The 9,544-nt window shown below is 44.9% G+C and overlaps 28 non-coding genes across 28 annotated transcripts; all 28 read right to left on the bottom strand.

Annotated features, from left to right (window-relative positions):
* Window positions 1-128: 128 nt before the first annotated feature.
* TRNAS-GCU (transfer RNA serine (anticodon GCU)) lies at window positions 129-210 on the bottom strand. The gene has a single exon. It is a non-coding gene; the product is annotated as a tRNA-Ser (tRNA).
* A 205-nt stretch (window positions 211-415) lies between these two features.
* TRNAS-GCU (transfer RNA serine (anticodon GCU)) lies at window positions 416-497 on the bottom strand. The gene has a single exon. It is a non-coding gene; the product is annotated as a tRNA-Ser (tRNA).
* A 205-nt stretch (window positions 498-702) lies between these two features.
* Window positions 703-784, bottom strand: TRNAS-GCU (transfer RNA serine (anticodon GCU)). Its single transcript has one exon. It is a non-coding gene; the product is annotated as a tRNA-Ser (tRNA).
* A 61-nt stretch (window positions 785-845) lies between these two features.
* TRNAS-GCU (transfer RNA serine (anticodon GCU)) lies at window positions 846-927 on the bottom strand. Its single transcript has one exon. It is a non-coding gene; the product is annotated as a tRNA-Ser (tRNA).
* A 205-nt stretch (window positions 928-1,132) lies between these two features.
* On the bottom strand, window positions 1,133-1,214 carry TRNAS-GCU (transfer RNA serine (anticodon GCU)). The gene has a single exon. It is a non-coding gene; the product is annotated as a tRNA-Ser (tRNA).
* Window positions 1,215-1,419: 205 nt separating this feature from the next.
* TRNAS-GCU (transfer RNA serine (anticodon GCU)) lies at window positions 1,420-1,501 on the bottom strand. The gene has a single exon. It is a non-coding gene; the product is annotated as a tRNA-Ser (tRNA).
* A 205-nt stretch (window positions 1,502-1,706) lies between these two features.
* On the bottom strand, window positions 1,707-1,788 carry TRNAS-GCU (transfer RNA serine (anticodon GCU)). Its single transcript has one exon. It is a non-coding gene; the product is annotated as a tRNA-Ser (tRNA).
* Window positions 1,789-2,129: 341 nt separating this feature from the next.
* On the bottom strand, window positions 2,130-2,211 carry TRNAS-GCU (transfer RNA serine (anticodon GCU)). The gene has a single exon. It is a non-coding gene; the product is annotated as a tRNA-Ser (tRNA).
* Window positions 2,212-2,552: 341 nt separating this feature from the next.
* Window positions 2,553-2,634, bottom strand: TRNAS-GCU (transfer RNA serine (anticodon GCU)). Its single transcript has one exon. It is a non-coding gene; the product is annotated as a tRNA-Ser (tRNA).
* A 205-nt stretch (window positions 2,635-2,839) lies between these two features.
* On the bottom strand, window positions 2,840-2,921 carry TRNAS-GCU (transfer RNA serine (anticodon GCU)). Its single transcript has one exon. It is a non-coding gene; the product is annotated as a tRNA-Ser (tRNA).
* A 205-nt stretch (window positions 2,922-3,126) lies between these two features.
* Window positions 3,127-3,208, bottom strand: TRNAS-GCU (transfer RNA serine (anticodon GCU)). The gene has a single exon. It is a non-coding gene; the product is annotated as a tRNA-Ser (tRNA).
* Window positions 3,209-3,549: 341 nt separating this feature from the next.
* On the bottom strand, window positions 3,550-3,631 carry TRNAS-GCU (transfer RNA serine (anticodon GCU)). The gene has a single exon. It is a non-coding gene; the product is annotated as a tRNA-Ser (tRNA).
* A 205-nt stretch (window positions 3,632-3,836) lies between these two features.
* TRNAS-GCU (transfer RNA serine (anticodon GCU)) lies at window positions 3,837-3,918 on the bottom strand. Its single transcript has one exon. It is a non-coding gene; the product is annotated as a tRNA-Ser (tRNA).
* A 205-nt stretch (window positions 3,919-4,123) lies between these two features.
* TRNAS-GCU (transfer RNA serine (anticodon GCU)) lies at window positions 4,124-4,205 on the bottom strand. Its single transcript has one exon. It is a non-coding gene; the product is annotated as a tRNA-Ser (tRNA).
* A 341-nt stretch (window positions 4,206-4,546) lies between these two features.
* On the bottom strand, window positions 4,547-4,628 carry TRNAS-GCU (transfer RNA serine (anticodon GCU)). Its single transcript has one exon. It is a non-coding gene; the product is annotated as a tRNA-Ser (tRNA).
* A 205-nt stretch (window positions 4,629-4,833) lies between these two features.
* TRNAS-GCU (transfer RNA serine (anticodon GCU)) lies at window positions 4,834-4,915 on the bottom strand. The gene has a single exon. It is a non-coding gene; the product is annotated as a tRNA-Ser (tRNA).
* Window positions 4,916-5,120: 205 nt separating this feature from the next.
* TRNAS-GCU (transfer RNA serine (anticodon GCU)) lies at window positions 5,121-5,202 on the bottom strand. The gene has a single exon. It is a non-coding gene; the product is annotated as a tRNA-Ser (tRNA).
* Window positions 5,203-5,543: 341 nt separating this feature from the next.
* TRNAS-GCU (transfer RNA serine (anticodon GCU)) lies at window positions 5,544-5,625 on the bottom strand. The gene has a single exon. It is a non-coding gene; the product is annotated as a tRNA-Ser (tRNA).
* A 205-nt stretch (window positions 5,626-5,830) lies between these two features.
* TRNAS-GCU (transfer RNA serine (anticodon GCU)) lies at window positions 5,831-5,912 on the bottom strand. Its single transcript has one exon. It is a non-coding gene; the product is annotated as a tRNA-Ser (tRNA).
* Window positions 5,913-6,117: 205 nt separating this feature from the next.
* On the bottom strand, window positions 6,118-6,199 carry TRNAS-GCU (transfer RNA serine (anticodon GCU)). The gene has a single exon. It is a non-coding gene; the product is annotated as a tRNA-Ser (tRNA).
* A 341-nt stretch (window positions 6,200-6,540) lies between these two features.
* Window positions 6,541-6,622, bottom strand: TRNAS-GCU (transfer RNA serine (anticodon GCU)). Its single transcript has one exon. It is a non-coding gene; the product is annotated as a tRNA-Ser (tRNA).
* Window positions 6,623-6,827: 205 nt separating this feature from the next.
* On the bottom strand, window positions 6,828-6,909 carry TRNAS-GCU (transfer RNA serine (anticodon GCU)). The gene has a single exon. It is a non-coding gene; the product is annotated as a tRNA-Ser (tRNA).
* A 205-nt stretch (window positions 6,910-7,114) lies between these two features.
* On the bottom strand, window positions 7,115-7,196 carry TRNAS-GCU (transfer RNA serine (anticodon GCU)). Its single transcript has one exon. It is a non-coding gene; the product is annotated as a tRNA-Ser (tRNA).
* Window positions 7,197-7,537: 341 nt separating this feature from the next.
* On the bottom strand, window positions 7,538-7,619 carry TRNAS-GCU (transfer RNA serine (anticodon GCU)). Its single transcript has one exon. It is a non-coding gene; the product is annotated as a tRNA-Ser (tRNA).
* A 205-nt stretch (window positions 7,620-7,824) lies between these two features.
* TRNAS-GCU (transfer RNA serine (anticodon GCU)) lies at window positions 7,825-7,906 on the bottom strand. Its single transcript has one exon. It is a non-coding gene; the product is annotated as a tRNA-Ser (tRNA).
* Window positions 7,907-8,670: 764 nt separating this feature from the next.
* TRNAS-GCU (transfer RNA serine (anticodon GCU)) lies at window positions 8,671-8,752 on the bottom strand. The gene has a single exon. It is a non-coding gene; the product is annotated as a tRNA-Ser (tRNA).
* A 205-nt stretch (window positions 8,753-8,957) lies between these two features.
* On the bottom strand, window positions 8,958-9,039 carry TRNAS-GCU (transfer RNA serine (anticodon GCU)). Its single transcript has one exon. It is a non-coding gene; the product is annotated as a tRNA-Ser (tRNA).
* A 61-nt stretch (window positions 9,040-9,100) lies between these two features.
* TRNAS-GCU (transfer RNA serine (anticodon GCU)) lies at window positions 9,101-9,182 on the bottom strand. Its single transcript has one exon. It is a non-coding gene; the product is annotated as a tRNA-Ser (tRNA).
* Window positions 9,183-9,544: the final 362 nt, after the last annotated feature.

Below are 9,544 nucleotides of genomic sequence, written 5' to 3'. Positions count from 1 at the left end.
TCGAACTCGCGTGTTTAGAGCCCAATGTATCAGCATTCCATCGCCTTAACCACTCGGCCATCCCTTCCGGGATTTAAAGGAGTTAAATCATTTTGACTGCATTTGTGTTCAAAACAAAACGGATAAAACGACGGAGGCGAGATTCGAACTCGCGCGGGCAGAGCCCAATGTATTAGCAGTCCATCGCCTTAACCACTCGGCCACCCCGTCCTTGATTTAAAACTGGTTTAATTATTTTGCCTGAATTTGTGATTAAAACAATCCGGTTAAAACGACGGAGTCGAGATTCGAACTCGCGTGTTTAGAGTCCAATGTATCAGCATTCCATCGCCTTAACCACTCGGCCATCCCTTCCGGGATTTAAAGGAGTTAAATCATTTTGAGTGCATTTGTGTTCAAAACAAAACGGATAAAACGACGGAGGCGAGATTCGAACTCGCGCGGGCAGAGCCCAATGGATTAGCAGTCCATCGCTTTTATCACTCGGCCACCCCGTCCTTGATTTAAAACTGGTTTAATTATTTTGCCTGAATTTGTGATTATAACAATCCGGTTAAAACGACGGAGGCGAGATTCGAACTCGTGTGTTTAGAGCCCAATGTATCAGCATTCCATCGCCTTAACCACTCGGCCATCCCTTCCGGGATTTAAAGGAGTTAAATCATTTTGAGTGCATTTGTGTTCAAAACAAAACGGATAAAACGACGGAGGCGAGATTCGAACTCGCGCGGGCAGAGCCCAATGGATTAGCAGTCCATCGCCTTAACCACTCGGCCACCCCTTCCGGGGTTTAAAGGAGTTAAATCATTTTGACTGCATTTGTGTTCAAAACAAAACGGATAAAACGACTGAGGCGAGATTCGAACTCGCGGGGGCAGAGCCCAATGGATTAGCAGTCCATCGCCTTTATCACTCGGCCACCCCGTCCTTGATTTAAAACTGGTTTAATTATTTTGCCTGAATTTGTGATTATAACAATCCGGTTAAAACGACGGAAGCGAGATTCGAACTCGCGTGTTTAGAGCCCAATGTATCAGCATTCCATCGCCTTAACCACTCGGCCATCCCTTCCGGGATTTAAAGGAGTTAAATCATTTTGACTGCATTTGTGTTCAAAACAAAACGGATAAAACGACGGAGGCGAGATTCGAACTCGCGCGGGCAGAGCCCAATGTATTAGCAGTTCATCGCCTTAACCACTCGGCCACCCCGTCCTTGATTTAAAACTGGTTTAATTATTTTGCCTGAATTTGTGATTAAAACAATCCGGTTAAAACGACGGAGTCGAGATTCGAACTCGCGTGTTTAGAGTCCAATGTATCAGCATTCCATCGCCTTAACCACTCGGCCATCCCTTCCGGGATTTAAAGGAGTTAAATCATTTTGAGTGCATTTGTGTTCAAAACAAAACGGATAAAACGAAGGAGGCGAGATTCGAACTCGCGCGGGCAGAGCCCAATGGATTAGCAGTCCATCGCCTTTATCACTCGGCCACCCCGTCCTTGATTTAAAACTGGTTTAATTATTTTGCCTGAATTTGTGATTATAACAATCCGGTTAAAACGACGGAGGCGAGATTCGAACTCGTGTGTTTAGAGCCCAATGTATCAGCATTCCATCGCCTTAACCACTCGGCCATCCCTTCCGGGATTTAAAGGAGTTAAATCATTTTGAGTGCATTTGTGTTCAAAACAAAACGGATAAAACGACGGAGGCGAGATTCGAACTCGCGCGGGCAGAGCCCGATGGATTAGCAGTCCCTCGCCTTTATCACTCGGCCACCCCGTCCTTGATTTAAAACTGGTTTAATTATTTTGCCTGAATTTGTGATTATAACAATCCGGTTAAAACGACGGAGGCGAGATTCGAACTCGTGTGTTTAGAGCCCAATGTATCAGCATTCCATCGCCTTAACCACTCGGCCATCCCTTCCGGGATTTAAAGAAGTTAAATCATTTTGAGTGCATTTGTGTTCAAAACAAAACGGATAAAACGACGGAGGCAAGATTCGAACTCGCGCGGGCAGAGCCCAATGGATTAGCAGTCCATCGCCTTAACCACCCTGTCCTCGATTTAAAACTGGTTCAATTATTTTGCCTGAATTTGTGATTAAAACAATCCGATTAAAACGACTGAGGCGAGATTCGAACTCGCGCGGGCAGAGCCCAATGGATTAGCAGTCCATCGCCTTTATCACTCGGCCACCCCGTCCTTGATTTAAAACTGGTTTAATTATTTTGCCTGAATTTGTGATTATAACAATCCGGTTAAAACGACGGAAGCGAGATTCGAACTCGCGTGTTTAGAGCCCAATGTATCAGCATTCCATCGCCTTAACCACTCGGCCATCCCTTCCGGGATTTAAAGGAGTTAAATCATTTTGAGTGCATTTGTGTTCAAAACAAAACGGATAAAACGACGGAGGCAAGATTCGAACTCGCGCGGGCAGAGCCCAATGGATTAGCAGTCCATCGCCTTAACCACCCTGTCCTCGATTTAAAACTGGTTCAATTATTTTGCCTGAAGATGTGATTAAAACAATCCGATTAAAACGACTGAGGCGAGATTCGAACTCGCGCGGGCAGAGCCCAATGGATTAGCAGTCCATCGCCTTTATCACTCGGCCACCCCGTCCTTGATTTAAAACTGGTTTAATTATTTTGCCTGAATTTGTGATTATAACAATCCGGTTAAAACGACGGAAGCGAGATTCGAACTCGCGTGTTTAGAGCCCAATGTATCAGCATTCCACCGCCTTAACCACTCGGCCATCCCTTCCGGGATTTAAAGGAGTTAAATCATTTTGACTGCATTTGTGTTCAAAACAAAACGGATAAAACGACGGAGGCGAGATTCGAACTCGCGCGGGCAGAGCCCAATGTATTAGCAGTTCATCGCCTTAACCACTCGGCCACCCCGTCCTTGATTTAAAACTGGTTTAATTATTTTGCCTGAATTTGTGATTAAAACAATCCGGTTAAAACGACGGAGTCGAGATTCGAACTCGCGTGTTTAGAGTCCAATGTATCAGCATTCCATCGCCTTAACCACTCGGCCATCCCTTCCGGGATTTAAAGGAGTTAAATCATTTTGAGTGCATTTGTGTTCAAAACAAAACGGATAAAACGAAGGAGGCGAGATTCGAACTCGCGCGGGCAGAGCCCAATGGATTAGCAGTCCCTCGCCTTTATCACTCGGCCACCCCGTCCTTGATTTAAAACTGGTTTAATTATTTTGCCTGAATTTGTGATTATAACAATCCGGTTATAACGACGGAGGCGAGATTCGAACTCGTGTGTTTAGAGCCCAATGTATCAGCATGCCATCGCCTTAACCACTCGGCCATCCCTTCCGGGATTTAAAGGAGTTAAATCATTTTGAGTGCATTTGTGTTCAAAACAAAACGGATAAAACGACGGAGGCAAGATTCGAACTCGCGCGGGCAGAGCCCAATGGATTAGCAGTCCATCGCCTTAACCACCCTGTCCTCGATTTAAAACTGGTTCAATTATTTTGCCTGAATTTGTGATTAAAACAATCCGATTAAAACGACTGAGGCGAGATTCGAACTCGCGCGGGCAGAGCCCAATGGATTAGCAGTCCATCGCCTTTATCACTCGGCCACCCCGTCCTTGATTTAAAACTGGTTTAATTATTTTGCCTGAATTTGTGATTATAACAATCCGGTTAAAACGACGGAAGCGAGATTCGAACTCGCGTGTTTAGAGCCAAATGTATCAGCATTCCATCGCCTTAACCACTCGGCCATCCCTTCCGGGATTTAAAGGAGTTAAATCATTTTGACTGCATTTGTGTTCAAAACAAAACGGATAAAACGACGGAGGGGAGATTCGAAATCGCGCGGGCAGAGCCCAATGTATTAGCAGTTCATCGCCTTAACCACTCGGCCACCCCGTCCTTGATTTAAAACTGGTTTAATTATTTTGCCTGAATTTGTGATTAAAACAATCCGGTTAAAACGACGGAGTCGAGATTCGAACTCGCGTCTTTAGAGTCCAATGTATCAGCATTCCATCGCCTTAACCACTCGGCCATCCCTTCCGGGATTTAAAGGAGTTAAATCATTTTGAGTACATTTGTGTTCAAAACAAAACGGATAAAACGAAGGAGGCGAGATTCGAACTCGCGCGGGCAGAGCCCAATGGATTAGCAGTCCCTCGCCTTTATCACTCGGCCACCCCGTCCTTGATTTAAAACTGGTTTAATTATTTTGCCTGAATTTGTGATTATAACAATCCGGTTATAACGACGGAGGCGAGATTCGAACTCGTGTGTTTAGAGCCCAATGTATCAGCATGCCATCGCCTTAACCACTCGGCCATCCCTTCCGGGATTTAAAGGAGTTAAATCATTTTGAGTGCATTTGTGTTCAAAACAAAACGGATAAAACGACGGAGGCAAGATTCGAACTCGCGCGGGCAGAGCCCAATGGATTAGCAGTCCATCGCCTTAACCACCCTGTCCTCGATTTAAAACTGGTTCAATTATTTTGCCTGAATTTGTGATTAAAACAATCCGATTAAAACGACTGAGGCGAGATTCGAACTCGCGCGGGCAGAGCCCAATGGATTAGCAGTCCATCGCCTTTATCACTCGGCCACCCCGTCCTTGATTTAAAACTGGTTTAATTATTTTGCCTGAATTTGTGATTATAACAATCCGGTTAAAACGACGGAAGCGAGATTCGAACTCGCGTGTTTAGAGCCAAATGTATCAGCATTCCATCGCCTTAACCACTCGGCCATCCCTTCCGGGATTTAAAGGAGTTAAATCATTTTGACTGCATTTGTGTTCAAAACAAAACGGATAAAACGACGGAGGGGAGATTCGAAATCGCGCGGGCAGAGCCCAATGTATTAGCAGTTCATCGCCTTAACCACTCGGCCACCCCGTCCTTGATTTAAAACTGGTTTAATTATTTTGCCTGAATTTGTGATTAAAACAATCCGGTTAAAACGACGGAGTCGAGATTCGAACTCGCGTCTTTAGAGTCCAATGTATCAGCATTCCATCGCCTTAACCACTCGGCCATCCCTTCCGGGATTTAAAGGAGTTAAATCATTTTGAGTACATTTGTGTTCAAAACAAAACGGATAAAACGAAGGAGGCGAGATTCGAACTCGCGCGGGCAGAGCCCAATGGATTAGCAGTCCCTCGCCTTTATCACTCGGCCACCCCGTCCTTGATTTAAAACTGGTTTAATTATTTTGCCTGAATTTGTGATTATAACAATCCGGTTAAAACGACGGAGGCGAGATTCGAACTCGTGTGTTTAGAGCCCAATGTATCAGCATTCCATCGCCTTAACCACTCGGCCATCCCTTCCGGGATTTAAAGGAGTTAAATCATTTTGAGTGCATTTGTGTTCAAAACAAAACGGATAAAACGACGGAGGCAAGATTCGAACTCGCGCGGGCAGAGCCCAATGGATTAGCAGTCCATCGCCTTAACCACCCTGTCCTCGATTTAAAACTGGTTCAATTATTTTGCCTGAATTTGTGATTAAAACAATCCGATTAAAACGACTGAGGCGAGATTCGAACTCGCGCGGGCAGAGCCCAATGGATTAGCAGTCCATCGCCTTTATCACTCGGCCACCCCGTCCTTGATTTAAAACTGGTTTAATTATTTTGCCTGAATTTGTGATTATAACAATCCGGTTAAAACGACGGAAGCGAGATTCGAACTCGCGTGTTTAGAGCCCAATGTATCAGCATTCCATCGCCTTAACCACTCGGCCATCCCTTCCGGGATTTAAAGGAGTTAAATCATTTTGACTGCATTTGTGTTCAAAACAAAACGGATAAAACGACGGAGGCGAGATTCGAACTCGCGCGGGCAGAGCCCAATGTATTAGCAGTTCATCGCCTTAACCACTCGGCCACCCCGTCCTTGATTTAAAACTGGTTTAATTATTTTGCCTGAATTTGTGATTAAAACAATCCGGTTAAAACGACGGAGTCGAGATTCGAACTCGCGTGTTTAGAGTCCAATGTATCAGCATTCCATCGCCTTAACCACTCGGCCATCCCTTCCGGGATTTAAAGGAGTTAAATCATTTTGAGTGCATTTGTGTTCAAAACAAAACGGATAAAACGAAGGAGGCGAGATTCGAACTCGCGCGGGCAGAGCCCAATGGATTAGCAGTCCCTCGCCTTTATCACTCGGCCACCCCGTCCTTGATTTAAAACTGGTTTAATTATTTTGCCTGAATTTGTGATTATAACAATCCGGTTATAACGACGGAGGCGAGATTCGAACTCGTGTGTTTAGAGCCCAATGTATCAGCATGCCATCGCCTTAACCACTCGGCCATCCCTTCCGGGATTTAAAGGAGTTAAATCATTTTGAGTGCATTTGTGTTCAAAACAAAACGGATAAAACGACGGAGGCAAGATTCGAACTCGCGCGGGCAGAGCCCAATGGATTAGCAGTCCATCGCCTTAACCACCCTGTCCTCGATTTAAAACTGGTTCAATTATTTTGCCTGAATTTGTGATTAAAACAATCCGATTAAAACGACTGAGGCGAGATTCGAACTCGCGCGGGCAGAGCCCAATGGATTAGCAGTCCATCGCCTTTATCACTCGGCCACCCCGTCCTTGATTTAAAACTGGTTTAATTATTTTGCCTGAATTTGTGATTATAACAATCCGGTTAAAACGACGGAAGCGAGATTCGAACTCGCGTGTTTAGAGCCCAATGTATCAGCATTCCATCGCCTTAACCACTCGGCCATCCCTTCCGGGATTTAAAGGAGTTAAATCATTTTGACTGCATTTGTGTTCAAAACAAAACGGATAAAACGACGGAGGCGAGATTCGAACTCGCGCGGGCAGAGCCCAATGTATTAGCAGTTCATCGCCTTAACCACTCGGCCACCCCGTCCTTGATTTAAAACTGGTTTAATTATTTTGCCTGAATTTGTGATTAAAACAATCCGGTTAAAACGACGGAGTCGAGATTCGAACTCGCGTGTTTAGAGTCCAATGTATCAGCATTCCATCGCCTTAACCACTCGGCCATCCCTTCCGGGATTTAAAGGAGTTAAATCATTTTGAGTGCATTTGTGTTCAAAACAAAACGGATAAAACGAAGGAGGCGAGATTCGAACTCGCGCGGGCAGAGCCCAATGGATTAGCAGTCCCTCGCCTTTATCACTCGGCCACCCCGTCCTTGATTTAAAACTGGTTTAATTATTTTGCCTGAATTTGTGATTATAACAATCCGGTTATAACGACGGAGGCGAGATTCGAACTCGTTTGTTTAGAGCCCAATGTATCAGCATGCCATCGCCTTAACCACTCGGCCATCCCTTCCGGGATTTAAAGGAGTTAAATCATTTTGAGTGCATTTGTGTTCAAAACAAAACGGATAAAACGACGGAGGCAAGATTCGAACTCGCGCGGGCAGAGCCCAATGGATTAGCAGTCCATCGCCTTAACCACCCTGTCCTCGATTTAAAACTGGTTCAATTATTTTGCCTGAATTTGTGATTAAAACAATCCGATTAAAACGACTGAGGCGAGATTCGAACTCGCGCGGGCAGAGCCCAATGGATTAGCAGTCCATCGCCTTTATCACTCGGCCACCCCGTCCTTGATTTAAAACTGGTTTAATTATTTTGCCTGAATTTGTGATTATAACAATCCGGTTAAAACGACGGAAGCGAGATTCGAACTCGCGTGTTTAGAGCCCAATGTATCAGCATTCCATCGCCTTAACCACTCGGCCATCCCTTCCGGGATTTAAAGGAGTTAAATCATTTTGACTGCATTTGTGTTCAAAACAAAACGGATAAAACGACGGAGGCGAGATTCGAACTCGCGCGGGCAGAGCCCAATGTATTAGCAGTTCATCGCCTTAACCACTCGGCCACCCCGTCCTTGATTTAAAACTGGTTTAATTATTTTGCCTGAATTTGTGATTAAAACAATCCGGTTAAAACGACGGAGGCGAGATTCGAACTCGCGTGTTTAGAGTCCAATGTATCAGCATTCCATCGCCTTAACCACTCGGCCATCCCTTCCGGGATTTAAAGGAGTTAAATCATTTTGAGTGCATTTGTGTTCAAAACAAAACGGATAAAACGAATGAGGCGAGATTCGAACTCGCGCGGGCAGAGCCCAATGGATTAGCAGTCCATCGCCTTAAAAACCCTGTCCTCGATTTAAAACTGGTTCAATTATTTTGCCTGAATTTGTGATTAAAACAATCCGATTAAAACGACTGAGGCGAGATTCGAACTCGCGCGGGCAGAGCCCAATGGATTAGCAGTCCAACGCCTTAACCATCCTGTCCTCGATTTAAAACTGGTTTAATTATTTTGCCTGAATTTGTGATTAAAACAATCCGGTTAAAACGAGGGAGGCGAGATTCGAACTCGCGTGTTCAGGGCCCAATGTATTAGCAATCCATCGCCTTAACAACTCGGCCATCCCGTCCTCGATTTAAAACTGGTTTAATTATTTTGCCTGAATTTGTGATTAAAACAATCCGGTTAAAACGACGTAGGCGAGATTCGAACTTGCGTGTTAAGAGCCCAATGTATCAGCAATCCATCGCCTTAACCACTCGGAAATCCCTTTCGCGATTTAAACGAGTTTAATCATTTTGGCTGCATTTGTGTTCAAAACAAAACAGATAAAACGACGGAGGCGAGATTCGAAATCGCGCCGGCAGAGCCCAATGGATTAGCAGTCCATCGCCTTAACCACTCGGCCACCTCGTCCTTGATTTAAAACTGGTTTAATTATTTTGCCTGAATTTGTGATTATAACAATCCGGTTAAAACGACAGAGGCGAGATTCGAACTCGCGTGTTTAGAGCTCAATGTATCAGCAATCCATCGCCTTAACCACTCGGAAATCCCTTCCGAGATTTAAACGAGTTTAATCATATTGCCTGCATTTGTGTTCAAAACAAAACAGATAAAACGACGGAGGCGAGATTCGAACTCGCGCGGGCAGAGCCCAATGGAATAGCAGTCCATCGCCTTAACCCCTCGGCCATCCCTTCCTCGATTTAACCGAGTTAAATCATTTTGACTGCATTTGTGTTCAAAACAAAACGGATAAAACGACGGAGGCGAGATTCGAACTCGCGCGGGCAGAGCCCAATGTATTAGCAGTCCATCGCCTTAACCACTCGGCCACCCCGTCCTTGATTTAAAACTGGTTTAATTATTTTGCCTGAATTTGTGATTAAAACAATCCGGTTAAAACGACGGAGTCGAGATTCGAACTCGCGTGTTTAGAGTCCAATGTATCAGCATTCCATCGCCTTAACCACTCGGCCATCCCTTCCGGGATTTAAAGGAGTTAAATCATTTTGAGTGCATTTGTGTTCAAAACAAAACGGATAAAACGACTGAGGCGAGATTCGAACTCGCGCGGGCAGAGCCCAATGGATTAGCAGTCCATCGCCTTAACCACCCTGTCCTCGATTTAAAACTGGTTCAATTATTTTGCCTGAATTTGTGATTAAAACAATCCGGTTAAAACGACTGAGGCGAGATTCGAAC

This window comes from Phalangium opilio, unplaced genomic scaffold, assembly GCF_054372755.1.
Source record: "Phalangium opilio isolate 3A_F unplaced genomic scaffold, DU_Popi_V2 ptg000089l_1, whole genome shotgun sequence".
Lineage (NCBI taxonomy): Eukaryota > Metazoa > Arthropoda > Arachnida > Opiliones > Phalangiidae > Phalangium > Phalangium opilio.
Note: the sequence above shows the minus strand (reverse complement) of the source record. Positions and strands in the feature narration are given on the sequence as shown.